We start from the raw sequence: 19,924 nt of genomic DNA on the forward strand, positions 1-19,924 counted from the left end.
TAATAACATTTTCGGAGAACATATTAGATTAATTTAATTATGCCTATATTTTTAGGCATGAATATTACAACATTTACTGAGAATTATGAGGCCATCTGGGAACATGTAGAAGATAGTCTCTAAATAAGTATTTCTCACACAATTTGCACAAAAAAAAACAAAAAACAAATAAGTATATTTATTTTAATAGTGTTTAGATATTTTTAATGGAAAACAAGACAAAAATAATGATTGTTATTTAATTTTAATATTTAATTTTATACCAAAAAGGTTATATAAGGAGAAATATCCTAACTTATTGAACAATACTTTCATGTTTAGCAAGTTCTTTTATTTTTTTCAACTGATAAAATATGTTAACGAGCTGACTAATTCATAAAAAAATATTTAATTTAAAAATAATTTAAAACAATCCATATAACGATCCCATGGGCACATTTAAAACGCTCTATACTGTAAATGAAGTGCTTGACAGAACCCTACATAACATTTTCGGTACCACTTTACTTAAAGCCTTTATGCATTATAAAATTATTCATGTACATTATAATTCATTATATCTTTTCATGAATAATTATAACCAAAGTTTAAATGCATTACAATATTCACAGATTCACATACATTATACTTTCTAAAGGTGTATTAGAACTGTGGTTACAATTATCATCCATACAGAGACCATACAGTGTATTATAATGCGTTACAAGGCATAATTAGTGCATTAAAAAACTTTTATAATGCATTATACATAAATCGTACATTTTCTTCTAAGAGTGGAAGATCAAGAGCTGTGTGTAAAGAGAACTTTGGTGACTTTCATGTACGGTGATGCACTCACAGTGACAAAAGATAATTGTAAGATCCTTATCTAATGAATGGCATTTCTACACTGTTCACACCCAGTTTGCTTTCTTTGGAAAGAATCGATGTGTCCTTCCCACCATGTCCTGCTAGTGGCGGACTCCATCTGGTGCTTTTAGCATGACGACTTTTAAAGACACAGTCCTTAATTTCCAAGTTGTTTTGTGATAAAGCACCAGTGGCCCTGGAGCCAATAAAATACTGAAAACACAACATGTTTTTACTTCCAAGAAAGGAAATCACAATTACCAATTTAGCTGAATAGGTGAGTCCAAAAAAAGAGCATGCATCTATTCTAAACATTCTTAGTACATGACAATAATGTACTAAAGATGGAAACGTTTTTTCTTGTGTTTTTTTTGCATACAGACGACAACATTGTCAAAATGATCCCGTTCACACGGATCCGTGAAAACTACTAAAAACGCTGTATTCTGAATGCCAGGCCAGTAGTTGCCGATGTCACTATAGCCCTTTTCACACAGCGCGTTGATCCCGGGAAATTGCCAGAACACCTTCTGTGTGAACGCAAACACGACCCAGGATTGATGCCGGGATCGATGCCCGGTTGGGGACCAAGTAACATTGCCGGGATCAGTCCCGGAACGCGCGCTGTGTGAACAAAAGCCGTAATCAATGCCGTGTCGGAATGATGGCGCTTAAGCTGGGATCGTTCGCCAGCGTGAAACGGTACGTAATGCGCTAGTTTATGATCGAATCAGAGAAAAAATGCACAAGCGTGGTTTCTCGAGAGAGAAATCGCACCTCATAAGCAAACTATAGACGCTGCTGAGACATTACATGTCACATCGATGTCACGTGTCTTTACGGGTTGTGTGTGAACGCACTCTCTGATTCCGGAAAATCACTAGCAGTGTGAATGAACCAAAGTCAAACAAACCCGGGTCAAATCCCAGGTCACTTTATCCGTGTATTTTCCGGAATCTCTGTGTGAAAGGGACTTTTGTAAAGAAACATTACACGCGCATATAGACTGAATATGTAATAATACTCATGTCAACGGTTTCACAAATTTGCGTTTTTGTAGTTTACACGGAGATTTCAAAAACTTTAGCAAACTTTGCATTTTCAGCCCCCCAAAATAACGTAGAAAAAAAGTTTTCCGGTTTTAGTTAAAAATGGTGTCGTGTTAACAGCCCATGAAAGAGCATGTTTTTGTAAATGATTCCCTTAGGTTTGTAGTGTTTCTTTGTTTCGTGACATCGCCCACTACTGGCCTGGTATGCATAAAACAGGGGTTTGTAGCCGTTTCCCTAATATAATTATACGATATTATACGAATATAATATGTATGTTTCTAAAATATAAGGTTTTAAAGTTATAATGTAGGCTATGTCTGCAGATACTGCATGTTCAGTAATAGCCTACCTGTTTAGAACAGCCCCTTTTCTGTTTTGGATTGCAACTTAATGTTTGCCAAGAACCTGTGGTGCTTGATATTTTGCCAGTTGTGTTGCTGTCTATGCCAAAACCAATTGATTTTTATTTTTTGTCTCAGGGGAACTAGTTGCAAGAAAAGGAGTTCTGTTTCCACGATAAGATCTCCAGCAACCTTTACTAGATAGGAGCACACATTGTATGTGTCTTACATTACTGATTTTCTTCAGTGCACAAACTTAATAAGCCTGAGCAGAGTTATGCTAGACCTTGTTTGTGGTACACTGTTGTCTGAATATAAAGGGCAACAACACAATTAAACCTGTAATCATCTATATCAAATGTTGTGGATATGGATTTCTGTGCTTTGGCAAATAGATTTTCAGACATTAAAGTTTGTTCACAACCGATTAATATAGCCTACTGCATGTCGCCTTATATCTTTACTAGAATAAGAACTGACTAGATTTTCAAAAAAAAAATACAGTTAGTCACCATTTTTACAGTCACCTTTTTCAAATTTACATTTTACATTTGTGTCATACTGTATGTCTGCAGAAAGAGACTCTCTACCACAATAGCTTGATGAAGTGAAGGCTGTCACCTAGTGGTTATTGTATGAAACAGATTTATCATAGGCATATCCTGGGTTATTTTGACTAAATCTTCCATTTGCAGAATTTATCTTTTAGAGATCCATAAGAATCTTTTTAACAAAACAGGGCAAAAGGAATATTTTATGCTCCAAAAATCACACCGTGGTGCATTTACTCTACAGATCTGCAAAATAATGTCATATCAGAATCAAGTTTGGTGGAATAACCTATCCTTTACATTTTTACATTTATAAACGTATTTATCCAAAACAACTTACAAATGAGGAATACAACAAGCGATTCAAATTAAGGAGGCAATAACATAAGAAGTTTCAACATTGCAGTACAAACTAGAACAGGGATGAACATGAATATGATGATGATGATGATGATGATGATGATGATGATGGATACTTTATTTGTACTATAAGGGGAAATTTGGTTTAGGCATACATATGAAGCAGGGTTATTATAAAACTAAAATTATTAAAAACACTTCTGTTAAATGAAAAAAGCTGAAATAAAATAAAATGTTAGTTGAAAAACTATATATATATATATATATATATATATATATATATATATATATATATATATATACTATACTATATATATAACTTATATATAGAAAATTTGAAAGTTTAAGTTGAAACACCAAAGTTGGAAATAAATAAAAACTAAAACTAATTACAACTGAAATAAAAAAAATCTAAAAATAGCTATTTAAAAAAACTAATAAAATGACAAAAGCAAATAATGAATTAAATAAACAAAAAATTATAAAAAATATAAAAAATAAAAGCTGATTCAAAATATGAATAAAACTATAATAAAACTAAAATAACACTTATATGAAGCAGCAAACAACAAGACATTAAAAATCACAGTCATGTCATTCACATTCAACAGTTTTGTAGAGAGGGATCAAATAAATTGTGAAAGCATCACTATTTTATTTTAAAAGAGTCAGCAGGACTGCGAATGTATGAGATGAGTGTTCAACTGTTTCTTGATTGTCAGGCGTTCTGCTGTCCAGATAGGGTTAGGAAGATAATTTCAGCAGCAAGGAACAGTGAAGGAGAACATTCTGGAAAGTGATTTTGTACCTCTCTCTAATGCTACACCATCATATTCATCTTTTCCTGCCTAATGTCTCAGCTTTAGCACTGATCTTTTGACATACCATCAGATATGCTGGGAAATGTAAGGGCGCAAGCATTTAACAGTGTAATAAATCATAGCCAGACTTCAAAACTGTCTGCAGCTAATGAACTTATTGAAAATTTACTCGTATGGAGTTTGGAAATGAGGTTTGGCTCAGTCTCCCAAAGAATAACAATACAAATTGTGACTTTGCAAAGCCTGGAAAGATTTATAAACAAGAAAGTCCTGGCGACTTGGATCAACATCCACCGACATGTGATATGAATTTCCCAGGGGAGCAGACATTCACACACTCAGGCATTTTCATTTTAATAGTTAACACTTTCATTGTATGATTTTTAGATAAAAACAGAACGTTTGGTTATCGCAATGAGTGTTCTGTGTTCCACTTCTAAAGGAAGGGTCATTGAGGTCACTGTGGCAGCAGAGCAGCACCAGGATTACAGGAGGCAGCGTGCCATGCCATTATTCTGTGGCCAGGATCCCAGCTAACAGGGAACTTCTCAGGAATTTCGCATGGTTCTCTCAAAAAGGTAATAACAAACGTTCTTCCAATAACATCAAAGGCACAATATGTAAGATTTATGGATTCAAATATCCAAAAAGGACTAGAACAATGTTATATTTTGTTGACTTGTGTATTTACATTGTCCCAAATGTTTTCAAAAACTCTAAAATCCAGAGAAAGATGCAATTTTGACCAGTGTAAAGGTCTGTCATTGTGTCGCCATGTGAATGACGTCATATCCGTGTTACCCTCGATTTCCAGTTTTACTTCCATAGAAACCATGTAAACAAAGGGCCTGTTTACGCCTGGTATTAAGATGTGTTTTGGTCGATCGGATCACAAGTAGAATAGGGAGACCTTCCCGTTTACACCTGGTGTTTGATTCCGTCTCTTTTATCCACTTTCAACCGCTTATGTCCTGATTTCTTCGAGGGGAGGGTCTATGCACTGTTAAATTTGTTATTTTTTTCAGATCTTTCTATCTAATGGACAAAATAAGCTTGAACTATTAATAAATGAATGTGCTTGAAGACATCAGTGACTTGTCTTACCACACAGCGGTTAAAGGGGAAAAAAGAGACTTGACTTGACCTTGACCTTGACCTTGACTTTGACTTGACTTTGACTTGACTTGACTTGACTTACCACACAGTGCTTAAAGGAGAAAAAAAATACTTGAAAAGACGCATGGCAAATATGAGGGCTTAAATACACACAAGGACTTATCACTAAACAAGACACGCATGTGAACACGATTAGACAATTAACCAATAACAACATGACACAAGAGACGAGGGAAGCACATGGCAGGATCGTATGAGGGCAAGGGAATCACATGACAAGACAGGAAACATGACTGACATGAAACAATACCAAAACAAGACGTGACAGTGTCTTGACAGTGACAGACAGTCCCATTCAGCTGTTCGAACGCATTCAACCATGCACATGTGCATCTACACTACGAAAGCAATCCGGTCTAATGCGTTTTCGACTACCTCTGGAACTGGTCGAAAGTGGACAATCTCAAAATGTTTTAGACCCTATTTACACCTGTATTTAGTCGTCGTCCACTTGTGATCCAATTGACCAAAACGCATCTTAATACCCAGGTGTAAACAGGACCTGTTAACACATTTAATTAATATATTATGTGTTTATTAGACAGGTGAGAAACTGTTTAGATACCTTTAGCGACAGAAAACTAATCAGCGCGAGGAGGCCTATATATATACTTAGCCGACTATACTATAATTAGCTGACCTCTGTCCCATTACAGTTTTCCAGAATCCCTCCTCCACTCCAACTCCTCACTCTTATCGGTTCTTATCCCAGTCAGGGATACGGGGGAAGTACTCTGGGATAAAGCCACATTCCGAGCTCAGAGCCCTACGCCCGGACAGCACGCCAAATACGCATTACTATTTGATTATGCAAGTGTGAACTCATGAAATAATGTTTTCATAACTTAAGGACAAAACATTCTTTGAGCATTTAGTTGTTAGCTGGGAGAACCGTAATGAAAAACATCTTCTGCAGTGTTGTGAGCAAGCTTGTGCTCATTTGTCAGCACTGATTGTTGTGTTGCAGAGTATTGCACATTGGTTCAGCATACTTGAACCCATTTTTAATTTCTTCTTGTTAAAGAAACCAGAGAAGGGGAACAAAAGCAGTTCTCTCAGTGTGTTTGCCTCAACCATTGACCCCCCTAAACCCCTATCAAATACCACAGAAACCTGAACTCGGCATCCTGGCAACAGCCAGAACTGTTTATTTGTGCTGAATTATAGACAAAGGGTGAAAATGTAAATGGATTGAAGCATGACGCTAAAAGGAAGCCTTGCTAGGTGTTCTCTGTGAATGAAGGACGCCATATTGTTCTACTGAGAGACTATAAAGGGCTCCTGAGTTGCTCAACTGTCACAATCATTTCATTAATAATGATCACGATGCCAGAAATAATAATAAAAAAGGCTGTCAAGTGAAATAAGTAGTTGATTAAAATTAAAATTGTCCTGTAAATTGTCCTGGTAAACCCTACATTATGGGGACGTTATGGAGATTTTTGGTCCCCATGAGGACAACAAAAAAAATCTGTTAAATTTACAGTAAAAAAAATCAGACAGCTGTGGTTGCCAGAGAATTACCATAAAAAATATGGTAGCAACATTTTAGGTTTTACAGACTTAAAATACAGGAAAAAAAAAAATATGATCAAATGTTAATCTACCGATCTATTGAAGTATTAATATCTGTTTTGTACCATTGTATAACACTAAAAACCACCAATCACAGAGGTGATGAGAGTAACATGATGAATCAAAGCTCATTACAAACAGCTTTTCCAAAAAGCTGTACAGTGTCATTTACACAAACACAAAACACCATCATGGTAACACACATGAATTTTTAAAAATGCTACATGAATTTAACAACATTGAATGTAACATAAAACCCGAATGTACATAACTGATTAGAAAAAAACCTAAAGAAAACTATGAAGAAACAGTTATTTCAACAAAAATACATCAAATGTGAAGTTTCGCGCTGGGAATTGTGGGGAATTTACATTTTTTCACTGTAAATTATACAACTGAGTTCTTTTTAACTTCCAAAAACTAACGTAATTTTAACGGTATTTTGCAGTAAAATAACATTAAATGTATGGTTAGATATATCACAGTTATTCACCGTATATAGTGCGGAAATTTTCTGTTATCCAATTAACAGTTTTTCGCCGTAGAATTTTTACAGTCCATTAAAATCATGATAATTGTTTAGAGTGAGCTTATAAATCAAGTATTTTGAAAGTGTAAAAATGCAGAAAGTTTTCTGTGATGGGTTTAGTGGTAGGGTTAGTGTAAGGAGATAGAATCTACAGAATAAAGATCATAATGTCTATAGAAAGTCTATATGAAACGTAAAAACACAACATGTGTGTGTTCATCTTAATCAACTACCTATATATAAAATGGCATAAACAGCCATTCGATTTAAGGGATGATAAGGAAAGAGCGGATATGGTGCGATTAAATTGTGTCACTTGTCTTTATCAATAATAAGATGGCAGTCTAGGAGATGCTCTGGAGATTCGCCAGCTGAATGAGTCACGGCCTGTCCGCGCTCATGGAGGAAGGCGAGTAACACGGCTGTGATCTCGTTCCTGCAGATGAGGCCCGTGACTCTGCCTGTTTGCTCCTGATAACACTGCTGGAATTGTTCCTTGCTTCACTCCCCCTCACATTTATCAAAAGCGAGCACAATGACATCCTTCAGTGCTGCTGCATGCTGAGGTGCTTTCATGGCTGTTGGCCATCAAACGAGCATCGCCAGCACTCACACAAATATCAATCTGGAAAGTGTTATGGGTTTACATGAGACAACAACATTCTGACAAAAACAAAAACGGTTGTTTCGTGATGATCACCAGCAAAATGATTGTAACACATTTTCATCTAAGTGTCTGCTGTAGCTTTGCTGTGTGGTTGCTAAGGTGTTCTGAGTGGTTGTTAGGCATGCCGGAATATCCAGGATTGCTGGTCACCAGCAGGTATGTTTTCCATGCTGAGAAAAGCATGGGATGCTGGTCCCCAGTGTGGGAAGCTGGAGTGCTGGTGGGCCAACTATACCAGCTCAGATTTGCTTGAAAAAAGCATGACTATTGAGACCAGCATAAACCAGCATGGGCCAACATGGAATTCATGCTGGTTAAAGGCACGCTCACACCAAGTACGATAACTATAAAGTTACCTATAAAGATAACCAAAGCGTCCAAACCAGTGGACGATATCATTGTTTATTCTTCGTGCATGATTGTCTGTCGCTTTAAATGCTCAAGCTTCTTACAGCAGGATGGATTCTGATTGGCTGTCAATATTTTGATCGTTCATCAGCTGGATAAAATCGTTCTGAAAATGATTCCAACGATATTGTTTCTCTGTGCCGTTATCGTTATAGCTGTGGCGTGAACTCTGCTATTCTTTAACATTGAGAACGATTTTTAGAACTATATCTTTATTGTTATCTTTATAGTTATCGTCCTTGGTGTGCATGAGCTTTAATGCTGGATTTTTTAGCAGGGGGGTGTTACTACATCCAGATGCTATATAGTTCATTCCCAGCTAACAGAAATATGTTCTGAACATTTTACGAACTTGGATACTTGGATTTACATGGATCATTTGAATAAACTGCACTGGGGTTCTTCAACTTGCCTTCACTGGACTCCTTTTACAGGAACATTACATTTCATCATTCTGCTAGCATTTTGGGGATGTTACTTTTGAATGTTCTCTGAATATTTTGAAACAAGTGTCAACATTTAAGGGGGGTGGCTCAGTGGTTAGAACTGTTGCCTCACAGCAAGAAGGTTTCTGGCTGAGCAAGGAGTCCTTTCTGTGTGGAGTTTGCATGTTCTCCGTGTCAGTTGTGGGTTTCCTCCAGGTATGTCGGTTTAGGTGAATTGGACAGTCAAAAATTGTCCCTGTGATGGACTGGCCATCTGTCCCAGGGTGCATTTCCCTGCCTCTGGCTAAGAAACTTGGATAGACTCCAGCCCTATGACTTGGAAAGAATGTATGAGGAATAGAAAGAGAGAGAGAGAGCGTTACATTTAAACAACATCCTATCATTAAATATCTATATCATATAACTAAAGCCTGTAAACTAAACCATCTCCCTCTTTGGATTCATGCAATTAAAATAAATATATCCAAACTTTTTCCATTAAGCATATTTATTTCTTGACACTGCTGTTAGCAGAAGTGTTTCCTACCCTGGGGTGAGAAATGAATAAAACATGATGAAGAAGAGAGAGATCTAGTCAGCAATCTGAAAGAGACTGGCACAGATAGAGTCACCTTGTCTGGTTTCCCTGTCCTCCATTTCACCTCCCTGTGTTTCCGCTGCATCTCCCGCCGGCTGCTTTCCACTCCGCGTGCGTTTAATATTTTACGATGACAACGGGGAAGATCAGTCCATATGAAAGCCTGTTTGCTACGTTTAGGACAACAAAGTCACTTCATTACACCTCACATATAATAGGACATACTTTATTGCAATATTCTACATTTTCTCACACAGACATCCACAGTTTTACTGCCTAGCCTATATTTCTTTGCATTGGTGACCGTTAATGGCCTTGCTGTTATGAGCGAGACAGTCCTTTATAAACTCACAGCATCTGGCTTTTATAACAGAATTTGTGTGCTAAAATTATAGTTGAATAGCGTGTTGTTTAGCTAAATCAATGGCCATTATTTCTCCCATCATAGGCATAAGCCCCCATGGACAGAGGAGACCGCAGGGCGATGCTTGTGTGTTATCAAAGGCTGACTCAAGCGCTCTGCTTCAGTGTGCGGAGGTAGCAATAAAACTCTCTGTCTGTGCACTGTGTCACAGTTAACAGAGACTCACCCACACATCTGAAATGCTCAGCGCTTTGTCAAGGACATCCAGACTTTCTTCCTGTTTTCTCCAAATGCTTTAGTCTTTTTTAGTGCACCGGAAGGTCTTAACACTCTGACAAGATACTATGGCGAATGGAGTAGAGATCTTTTTAATAACCCTCATGAGTCATGACTCTCTCCCACTGTTATTTGAAACTATTATTTTTCCAGGCTGTTAAACTCCTAAAAACATGAAGTTATAGCCGTAAAGAAACAGTTCACCCAAAAATGATGTTCACTTTTCTGTATGGGAAAGAGAGACCAGGACAAGTTTGAAAGAACCCAAGGGTGCGTAAATAGAGTGGGGCAGGTATGACGTCACTTTGTAGGCCAAAACGCAGAGGTGAGATACATTAGCATTTTAGCACTTCCGGTTCCATCGTCCAAAAGTCCGTGTTTTTTTTTTTTGGTTTTGGTTAAATGGCTTATATAAGGTCTATGGTGAACCTCAAGACACTTTCACGTTTTATTCTACGACATAAGATCAGTATTACCCCACTCGTGACTCGTTTAACCTAACTTTAGCTTTTAACTTCTGGTGACTGCATTTAGGCTTCAACATTCTTAAAAGTTGTGTTCATCTGTGAAAATTATTGTGATGGACAAAATGTATGAGAATTAGAAGCTTTTGTTGATCACAGAGCTGGTTTTTTAAAATAATCCAAAAGCCTATGGGAAAATCCTATTGGGTTTTTGTCGAGGGAACCAGTGTGATGCTAACTGCCGATTGGCTGTCAAAGTGACGTCATACCTGCACCACTCTATGATGACAGAATCATTTCCTTATATTTAAGTCAGTTTAAAAATATTAAAAAGGTAATTGCGGCATTTTATCTCATTATTCTGACTTTATTTCTCACAGTTCTTTTAAACAAAAGCTTAAATCTCGCATTTCTGACATTTCCCCTCAGATTTGCGAGTTTATAACACAATTAGGAGACATTTAAAGAGATTCGAAAAATTAAGTTAAAAAAAGTCAGGATTAAAAGTTTAATTCCAAAATGAATAAATAAAGTTAAAAATCAGAATTTAGACATTAAAAACTCCAAACCTGTATGACATAAAATACATTTTATGAAGAATTGTAGGTATGAGGGGAGGAGTGTAACCCAATGTATTCAGGTGGATTCAGTCACTATGAATATTTTTTATTTGAATAAACCAGTTAGTATAAATGTTAACACACAAAGCACATTTTAGGTAACTTAATTTATCACACAGTAGAGATATATTGAGAAAGCAGAGCTCCTTCTGAAGGTCCCCAGCCTAACATGCAATATTGACCTTGAATATGTAAATAGATACGAATGAATATCGCTGATAAAGAGCTTGATTTATAGATCTGCTGAGTGGAGACTGTTTTGTGCATTCACACCAGCACCTGGACACAGTTTGATGAAATGCTGCTAGACTCAGGTTAAGTACAAATGTAAAGGGCATGGCGGTGAGCCAGCTACCTGACTCTACCAATGAGAGTGCTTGGTTTTCTAGTCCAAGCTGCAAGGGTAATCAAGAGAACGGGCATGACAAAACCATCCGTTGCTGCCATTATTTACAGGATCTGTCACAGTAAATCATTCTGACTCTATGTACTGTCAACTGCCAGGTGCAAAGACGCGCATTCACGATTCACACTGAGCAGAAAAGTCTTTGATATGCAGATCACTGCTTGTCACATGTGGCTTTTGTCTCGGCTATGGCTTGTCTTGAGCTTAATATCTGACGTTTTCCGAGGTGAGTGCCTGATGCCGGCAGTTGGATAAATAAATAAATGCAGTCAAAAATATGTCAACAAAAGCAATCATATATATATATATATATATATATATATATATATATATATATATATATATATATATATATATAGTAGGCAACATTTGAAGTGGATCAAAACCTTTTATCAAAGTTATGCATGAATTTTGAAAAAATTTTACATTAATTTTTATACATGAATTTGGACAACTTTGATTAACTTTTTTGATCCACTTCAAATGTTGACTACTGCTGTGTAGCTCTTATTCTGATTGGGCAATTTAATAATTTAATGCAGTCAAATATTTTAAAACAATGACCTCTCAAATTTAAAATCTCAAATTTATTTTGATACATAAACCCTTACATAAAAATATACTTCAAGATGTTATATATAATAAGTCAGTATTTGATAGTGTATAGGTTACAGGTTTAGTGTATATAGGATACAGAGATAATTGTCTGTGGAAGACTCCTTTTATGCCCATTCCACATAAAAGCAGTCACCTCTTTCTTGCTGCATTCAGTCTTCAGACCATTACAATGTGTTTGACTTTTACACAAACAATTTTCTCTAAGCTATTGTTGGATTTAAATTCCAATCAAGTGGCACCCCTGACAGACAACTACTTCATTTCACAAGTTTAAATAGGCAGCATTGCTTGCCTTTCTTCCTCTCTTGCAGGTCTCAGTTAGCAGAGCGGTAACATGATTACATATGCCAGCAAATGGATCATCTGAGGCTGCTTTTCCCTCCTTCTTTGTGTGTGTGTATATATCTGTATATCTGTGGAGTATAGCCAGGCCTCTTCATATGTTATTCATGCATAAGGCCATTAATAAAGCACCAGACAGCCAGAATGTGCAACTTATGCTTTCCTAAACTAAACACAGGTGCATCAGTGTTGACATGGTCTCGCTCTGTCAATCTGAAATGTTTGCACTTATTGAAGTGGACGAAATTGCTATTTCAACTTGGGTCAATGACAAATAAGAATGTCTAATGTGATGAAAAGGAATTTAAAATGAAAGTGGTTTTTTTTCTTTTCTTTTTTTTCTACAAACTAATTTTCTAAATAATTTTCTAATTTTTCCTGCATGCTGCATACAACCAACTGGCAATTAGGTTGAAAGAAGTCTCTTATGCTCATACTGCATTTATTTGGTCATAAACAGAAAATACAAAAAACAAAAAAAATATCCATGTTCTATTTAAATATATTTTGTTGTGCTGTTTTCTGTGTGAAAACTATGATACATATTTTTTTCTTGATGAAAAACAAGTTTAAAAGAAAAGCATTTATTTGAAACTGAAATCTTTTAATATTATAAATGTCTTTACTGTCACATTATCAATTTAATGCATCGTTGCTGAATAAAATGTTCTTTTTAAAGAAAAAATCGTTCTCACCCCAAACCTTTGAACAATAGTGTATACACAGTATAATATTTAAATAATATAATAATATCTAAGTTATAATAATAGAATATACTGTATATACACTGTAAAAAAATATATAATCAATAAGTTATTAATGTGTGTTTTTACATTGCCTTAACTCATCAAAATAAGAAATCTTAAAAAAAAATTATAAGTTATACAAGACAAATAATTTTTTGTAAAGTCAGTTTAATGCAATTCAAGTTGAAAACTTTTTTTTACAGTGTAATATTTAATATTACTACTAGTAGTATATTACTACTAATATTTTACAAAACTGCATATTAAGAAATAATAATAAAATACTAGTATTTACAAAGTACTTTTCACTCTATGAATTCTGGCCAATTTTACAATAATTTTACTTTTTTAGGAAAGATTTTATTTTTGACATATATGAAAAATACCTGCATGAATTTTTATTTCAGAAATTAAAAACATGTTCATCACAGAAGGATGCATTCAAGTCCTTGTCTATATAAGTTGCATTTTTAATGTTTCTGAAAATAAATAAATAGATCCAGCCACAAAAAAAGAGTATTGTTTTCTGCCTTTCTATTGCGCATATCCGTTTATTTGCACATACAGTAAGCGTTTATGTCTTTTAATCAGAAACGTACATCATTATCGACTCAATGTTTTCCTTAGAAGAAGATGAGATAAGAAATGAATTCACAGGAAGCCACTGTAAGATGATGTAATGTTCCCAGAGCGTGATGGTCCCGTCCCGTCTCTGATGTGGACAGTGCGGCAGTTCCACTGGCTGCAACACAAGACACGAGCGGGAGTGAGAGGCAGCTCCCATGTCCTGTGTTGCAGCCCCTGGCCCAGCCACAGCTCACCTTCATCTCTACCATTTCTGCTGCCTAACTGCAAAAAAAAAGATAAAGAGGCACAGAATAACTATAAAGGAATGAGAATTTGAGGGGGAGAGATATAGAATGGTGTGTTTGGAGAAGGAGAGAAAAGAGAGAAAGAACGCTTCCATGTCTTGAATACCACATCAATCACAAACACTGAAAATAACTGCTATCGGACTAGCCCTACCTCTCACGCGTGCCCACGCCAGGGGAACGCAGACACTCTGGCCCAAATTGCTTAAAGTGAGGTTAATGACATTGTAAGGCACCTTCCAGCAAAGACAGAGAATCTCTCGAGAGCCTTCCTCATATATCGAGCAAAGTCAGAGCAAAGCCTTTCCATTTTTATCACAGGTATGTAAATCCCGGAGGAAGATGAAACAGAAGGGCTGGTGACAAATTTTTAATTCACAACATACAGATTATGCTTTGAATGCTTTGAAAAAGTGTAAATAAATAAATAAATTCCATGTTGATATCGTGTTGTTTATATATACCATGGTATTCTTTGAAGTATCTTGAAGTACCATGATAATTTATTACCAGCAATTCCAGTCTCACTTCCTGTTACACATGCACCTACATGACAATGTAACGAATTTGCACAATGCAGCCTATGGTCTTCATTGGCTCCTCGTGAACAGCGTCTACTCTGACCCACCCTCAAACACTGAGGTTGTAGCTGAGGCCTAGAAGAGTTCGGTTGGTGTTGTTGACATGTTGAGAAGACGCTGTTTTCAGTGCTGCGAATCCACTTTGCATGCACTTCCAAAGGATGGGGAGTCGGGCTCAAATTGATACAGAAAAAAGGATGCCATCGTTACTGTTCGAATCACTGTGTATACAAGCGCTGAGGAAGATTTGGAGCTGAAATTCAGATTTGTTTAGTTTCCAACAAACTAATGCTTTTTGGTAAGCAGTCGACCAATCACAACAGACTGGGCCGTCTGACCAATCAGAGGAGAGTAGGCTCATGGAAAGGTTGGGTTTAGAGAGACTTAGGGTGCTTCTCATTTCTTATTTTTGCATCCTCGTTTCCTTTCCTCGCGTCTCAGCTCCTCCCCCTGTAGGATGTGAGGGAAGGCTTTGAGAAAAGAAAAGGAGGACGGAGAAATCGAATGAAAGCTTTATTTAAACATTGGAATACTTGATCACTCGAGCGTCACTTCACAGCGTCATCAGCAGCGCTCAAGGATCTGCCCTTATGTTGTTGAAGTTTGGTTATTTAAGAAATTCATAATAAATAATAATAAAGCAAGATACCCTGTTGAAATATGTGTGATGTGGGGTTTATGTAAACTGCAAAGGTAAAGTATAAATTAAAACGATTGTGATCGATGTGAAGGGGGACGAGAATTGATACGTGCGTCACGTTTAGTCGATAAAAAACTTCCGCATAGGATACACTCCTCAGAAAGCCTCCTCACTCCTCGATCCTTGACTCCTCACGTTGCAATTAGAGAATTGAGATGTCCTTCAAGATGGCTGAGCTCGATCATAGGATGGAGGACAGAGGAACGAGGAGACGAGGAGGGATATTGAGAAGAATCTTTGAACAAACAGTTTTTAGACTCTTTGGGAAATTAGTTGATGTGCAATGTATACATTGTTTTTACCTTGGATGCATGTACAGTAAATCTATTGTAGGAGACCTCCAAAACAAAATTAGGAACCTTTAAAATAGAATAATAGGGGCACTTTAAATTAACAGTTCACCCAAAAATGACATCATATTTGCTACATGGAAAACAGCTGCATGAACATCTTAAAAACTATTTAAAAAAATAATAATAATGATAATCTTGTAGTTATCAAGCTTTGATGGGTTTGAAATTACATGAAAGTGAAAAGATAATGACAGAACATTATTTTTTGGGTGAACTATTCATGCACTCACCTTTATATTCCAAATTACAACATCCTTATCTCTCCCTCCCATTAAGGTGAAAGACGGCAATCAGTGAAATCTCGCAGCTCCTAGTGTGAAATTGGGTCCAACCTACTTCTGGAACTGCTGGGAGACGCACTACATGACACTTTAGCAGTCAGTCCAAGGACGACCCGGCAAGGTGAACCGAAAGAAGAGCTGGTAGGAAAAACGTACGTGCTGACAAAATGGTGAAATTCAGTCTGGACCCGATCAGATAATACGGACCTGAGAGTTCGGATGTGCTCTGTGATATCTGGTCTGGCATTGTAGAGGGAAAAGGACTCTAAAATGAAACAAAACAAAAAAACAGGGATGGTGCTTGAGTTGATCTGAGTGTGAATTATGGCACACAGAAAATAGGAAATGTATAAAAGTGAATTAGTGAATTGAAATCATACTTTTGTCACACCATAAAAGGAGAGGGGTTATTTTAAGAAAAAGTAGGCTATCTATTAAAGCATTTATTCCTATGCTTACCTGAATTGCTTTTTAACAGTGCCTCAATGAAATTAATTTAAATGGGTCTTCATGGTTTGCTGAGGGAGCTGCGGGCGATTAATGAAAATTGTAATTAAAGAATTGATGTAAGCTAATAAGAACCACTTACACAATGGCGGCACAGAATGAAACACATACGTGTTCAGCCTTGTAAATGCCTATTGTCTCCTTCAAAGACCACAATGGTGTACTGTACGCACCAAAAAAATTGCCAAATCCCACAGAGAAGCGTTTAGGACGCAATCAATGTGAATGACTGTGCAGAGACGTGCTTTAAAGACCCTTTCCTGTAATATAAAGCCGAGCTGTGGCCGAAAGTGTGGGCAATGACCTTGGGGTCAGAATGAGGGTCCATTGTGCTTGGTCCCACAACACAGTTCTTCCTGTGTGCGAAACAATGGATGTCCAGTTTTCAACATGCCCACTGCAATCCACAGCCCAACAAACATCCTTCTTCTGTACCAGGCTCAACCATCCTGCAATGTGTAGTGACAGGAACTGTACTTCTATCAGATCTATGAACAATCGGGCCTGGGGAAACATATAGGGGCCGTCTGGGGAGAACACGGGGAGCCACTCTGGACACATTCTGTTTTAATCATAGTAAAAAGGGGCTTATTAAATCGATTTGATCACAGAAGCTCAATGAAACGCTGAGAAATAATACACTGCAACACGAGGTGTCGGAACGCTTCGTCAGATCTTGCTTAGCTTTTTTAGCTGATATTATGAATTATGATCAAGTTTAGATTTGGAAAATAAGCATATTTGGCACCATAGTTCTTTCCTCTTATTCCTGTTGAGCCAAGAGGAACTTAAATACTGACACAGTTAAAGGTAATTAACGATACACCGCTGAAACAAACTAACTCATAATGACGTGACCATGGTAACAAAGGATGGTGGGAAAATCAAACAAAGGAAGACGTGTGACTAATCAAAACAAACTGAGGGTAAGTTTACACGACAACGATCATTCCTTTGAGTTTTCCGCGTACAGACATCATTGTCAAAATGATCCCCTTTCACATGGATCCGCGAAAACGACTAAAAGCGCTGTTTTCTGATGACAGGCCATTAGATGGCGATGAAACGCGTGATTTTTTTTCCCAAACCACTTCAGTGGAAATCCCGCCCTGCAGCCGATTTCATTGGTTTAGGTTACAGTGACGGGTAGGTTTAGGGATCAGTGTTTGGTGTAGGCAATCAGTACAGTGATTGACATGACCAATGAAAACTTTTAAATCGGCTGCAGGGCGGGATTTCCACTGAAGTGGTTTGGGAAAAAAAATCACGCCGATGAAACACTATAGATTGAACATGTAATGTGCATGTGCATGACGTCATCGTTTTCAGAGACTCAAGTTTTTTGTTGTTTGCACAGAGACTGTTTTCAAAAACTTGCACTTTGAAACCCGTTTTAAAAAGTTTGCGTTTTCAGGCACCCAAAACGCCGTTGTCGTGTATATTAACGGCCAAAACCCATAAAAAGTTTGACATTTTTAGTTGGAAACGGTTTTGTAAAAACCGCTAAAATGTCCAAAAACAGCCCCTAAATGTCCATGAAAACTAAAACAAACTGAACATGACTGTGACACATATCCTGCAGTTGCGTTCCCGAGTTCGAGTCCCTGTTCGAGGTCCTTTTCAATCCTTTCACTAATTTTGCTTCCTGTCTGCTTTCTTTTTCAGGGTGAATTTAGGTTGTTTGGGGCACCTTTTCCCAGTCGTCTCAATGGCAAAAAATTTCCCAATCAACCTGAATTCACACTAAATAAACAACAACAAGAAATCTAAAAATGTTGATTATTTTAATTATTAAGAAAATAGATGTACTTTTACAGTAAACTATTATTAAAAAGTAAGAAAACTTTAACTGATTTCAAAATTAAATATTAATACTATTTTTCTTATGAGTTTTATGTTACATTTCGGATGTAGCTATACTGTTTATTGCATAATTTTGGCAACCACAGCTACTGGGAGAGGGTTTTTTTTAGTCTTATAATAATTTTCTTCAGAAAAAGGTTTTTATTTTTTCAAACTCTGTTCCAAAAACTATTCAATGAAACAAAAATGATCTTTCCACACTAGCTTTAATGCTGACATCTATTTTTGTCCTGCTGACAGATTGGAGGATCAAATTTCAATAAGGATGAAAAGCCAGGGCTTAATGAACTGTTTATACTAAATTTTCTTCATTGTCAAAAGTAAACGAGGAAGGAAATCACTATGTAAAAAAAAGGGCTTTTTAAAATATTTCTACATGATATGACAAGTAAAACGGTGCCAATTCTCTCCCTGTTTTCATATCCATCTGTCATTTGGCCGCCGCAAATGTGTGTATATGCTTTACATTACATTTGGGTGCAGTGACAGAACTATAAGAGGACTGCAAGTTTTAACAGAGTGGCTCACACGGACCTCTGCACCTCCATTTGCAGGTCTCAGCAGAATCAGAGTTGGTGTTGCATTACATATTCGTTGAGAGACTCACTCAGCTCTCTGCCTCCTACAAGCCAGTTTAGCGTTTCCAGTATGCTGACAGCACACTTCATCCCCCTCAAGACTTTGGATCTGTGAAAGGGGAAAGGCTTTATTCGCCAACACAAGCGGGTTCCTTCACTAAAGGGCACGGTTGATCGAGCCAGAACAACATTAGGAGGGCACAAAACCTCTTGCATATAGTTTCGCATTCAATGACACTGACATGCAACATTCTGGGGTCCAATAAGCAAAGTCAAGAATGTCCCTGCCAAATGTCTGCATCGTATGCAAATAGCCTAAAATGTTCAAGGACAGCAGGATAATCATGAAGTAAATACATAAATCTATTGTCTATCTATTCTGGGTTGAAGTGAATTGAGAAATTAAGCTACAAAATGAACAATAAGCTAAAAAAATTTTTACAAACATCAGAAAGAATAATTTAAGAAATTGTGGTGGTGGTGGTGGCGATAATAACAATCGACTGTTCGAAAGAGGAAAATAACCAGCAGTTTGTGGCCAAACAAATAAAATGTTTAGGAACGATAAAAAGTGCACCTACCTGCAGCTGGAGTTAAGCGACACGCGCTCTTCTGAAAGGTGACGCACTGGTTGGTAAGGCGCGCGCTGAAGTGAGCGCTCGCGGTCATCCTCCGTCCTCCTCTAAAAACGAGAGCTCAATCAGTACCTTGTACTCTTCCCGGTCACGCATTAAGAAGCCTCGTTCACAACACAAGTCTCATTTTATTTGTTCAGGCAGTGACAGAGCGCGCGTCTACACCCCTCCGCCTCTCTGGCCGCGCGCCCGCTGAGAGTGAACGTGAACTGCTTTCTCCGCTGCCTTAAATATCAATTTCATCGACGCAGCGCCTCGGGCATCGAGTGTGATGATGAGTTCCTCTCTGTGATCTGCGAGAAGAGACGCAGCGAACGGTCCGTTCTTCTGTAAAGCTAAATGTGGTATTTAAGTCCCTCGACAGTA

General features: G+C 37.3%; 1 long non-coding RNA gene across 1 annotated transcript; it reads right to left on the reverse strand.

Annotated features, from left to right (window-relative positions):
- Positions 1–6,269: 6,269 nt before the first annotated feature.
- Positions 6,270–19,805, reverse strand: LOC143702387 (uncharacterized). The gene is made up of 4 exons (XR_013190437.1): positions 19,505–19,805; positions 15,925–16,240; positions 9,387–9,522; positions 6,270–9,090 (listed from the first exon to the last, which is right to left on the reverse strand). It is a non-coding gene; the product is annotated as an uncharacterized LOC143702387 (long non-coding RNA).
- Between the last annotated feature and the right edge of the window lie 119 nt (positions 19,806–19,924).

Source organism: Siphateles boraxobius, unplaced genomic scaffold, assembly GCF_051911475.1.
Source record: "Siphateles boraxobius isolate OS27281-9 unplaced genomic scaffold, OSU_SipBor_1 35, whole genome shotgun sequence".
In the NCBI taxonomy this organism is placed as follows: Eukaryota; Metazoa; Chordata; class Actinopteri; order Cypriniformes; family Leuciscidae; genus Siphateles; species Siphateles boraxobius.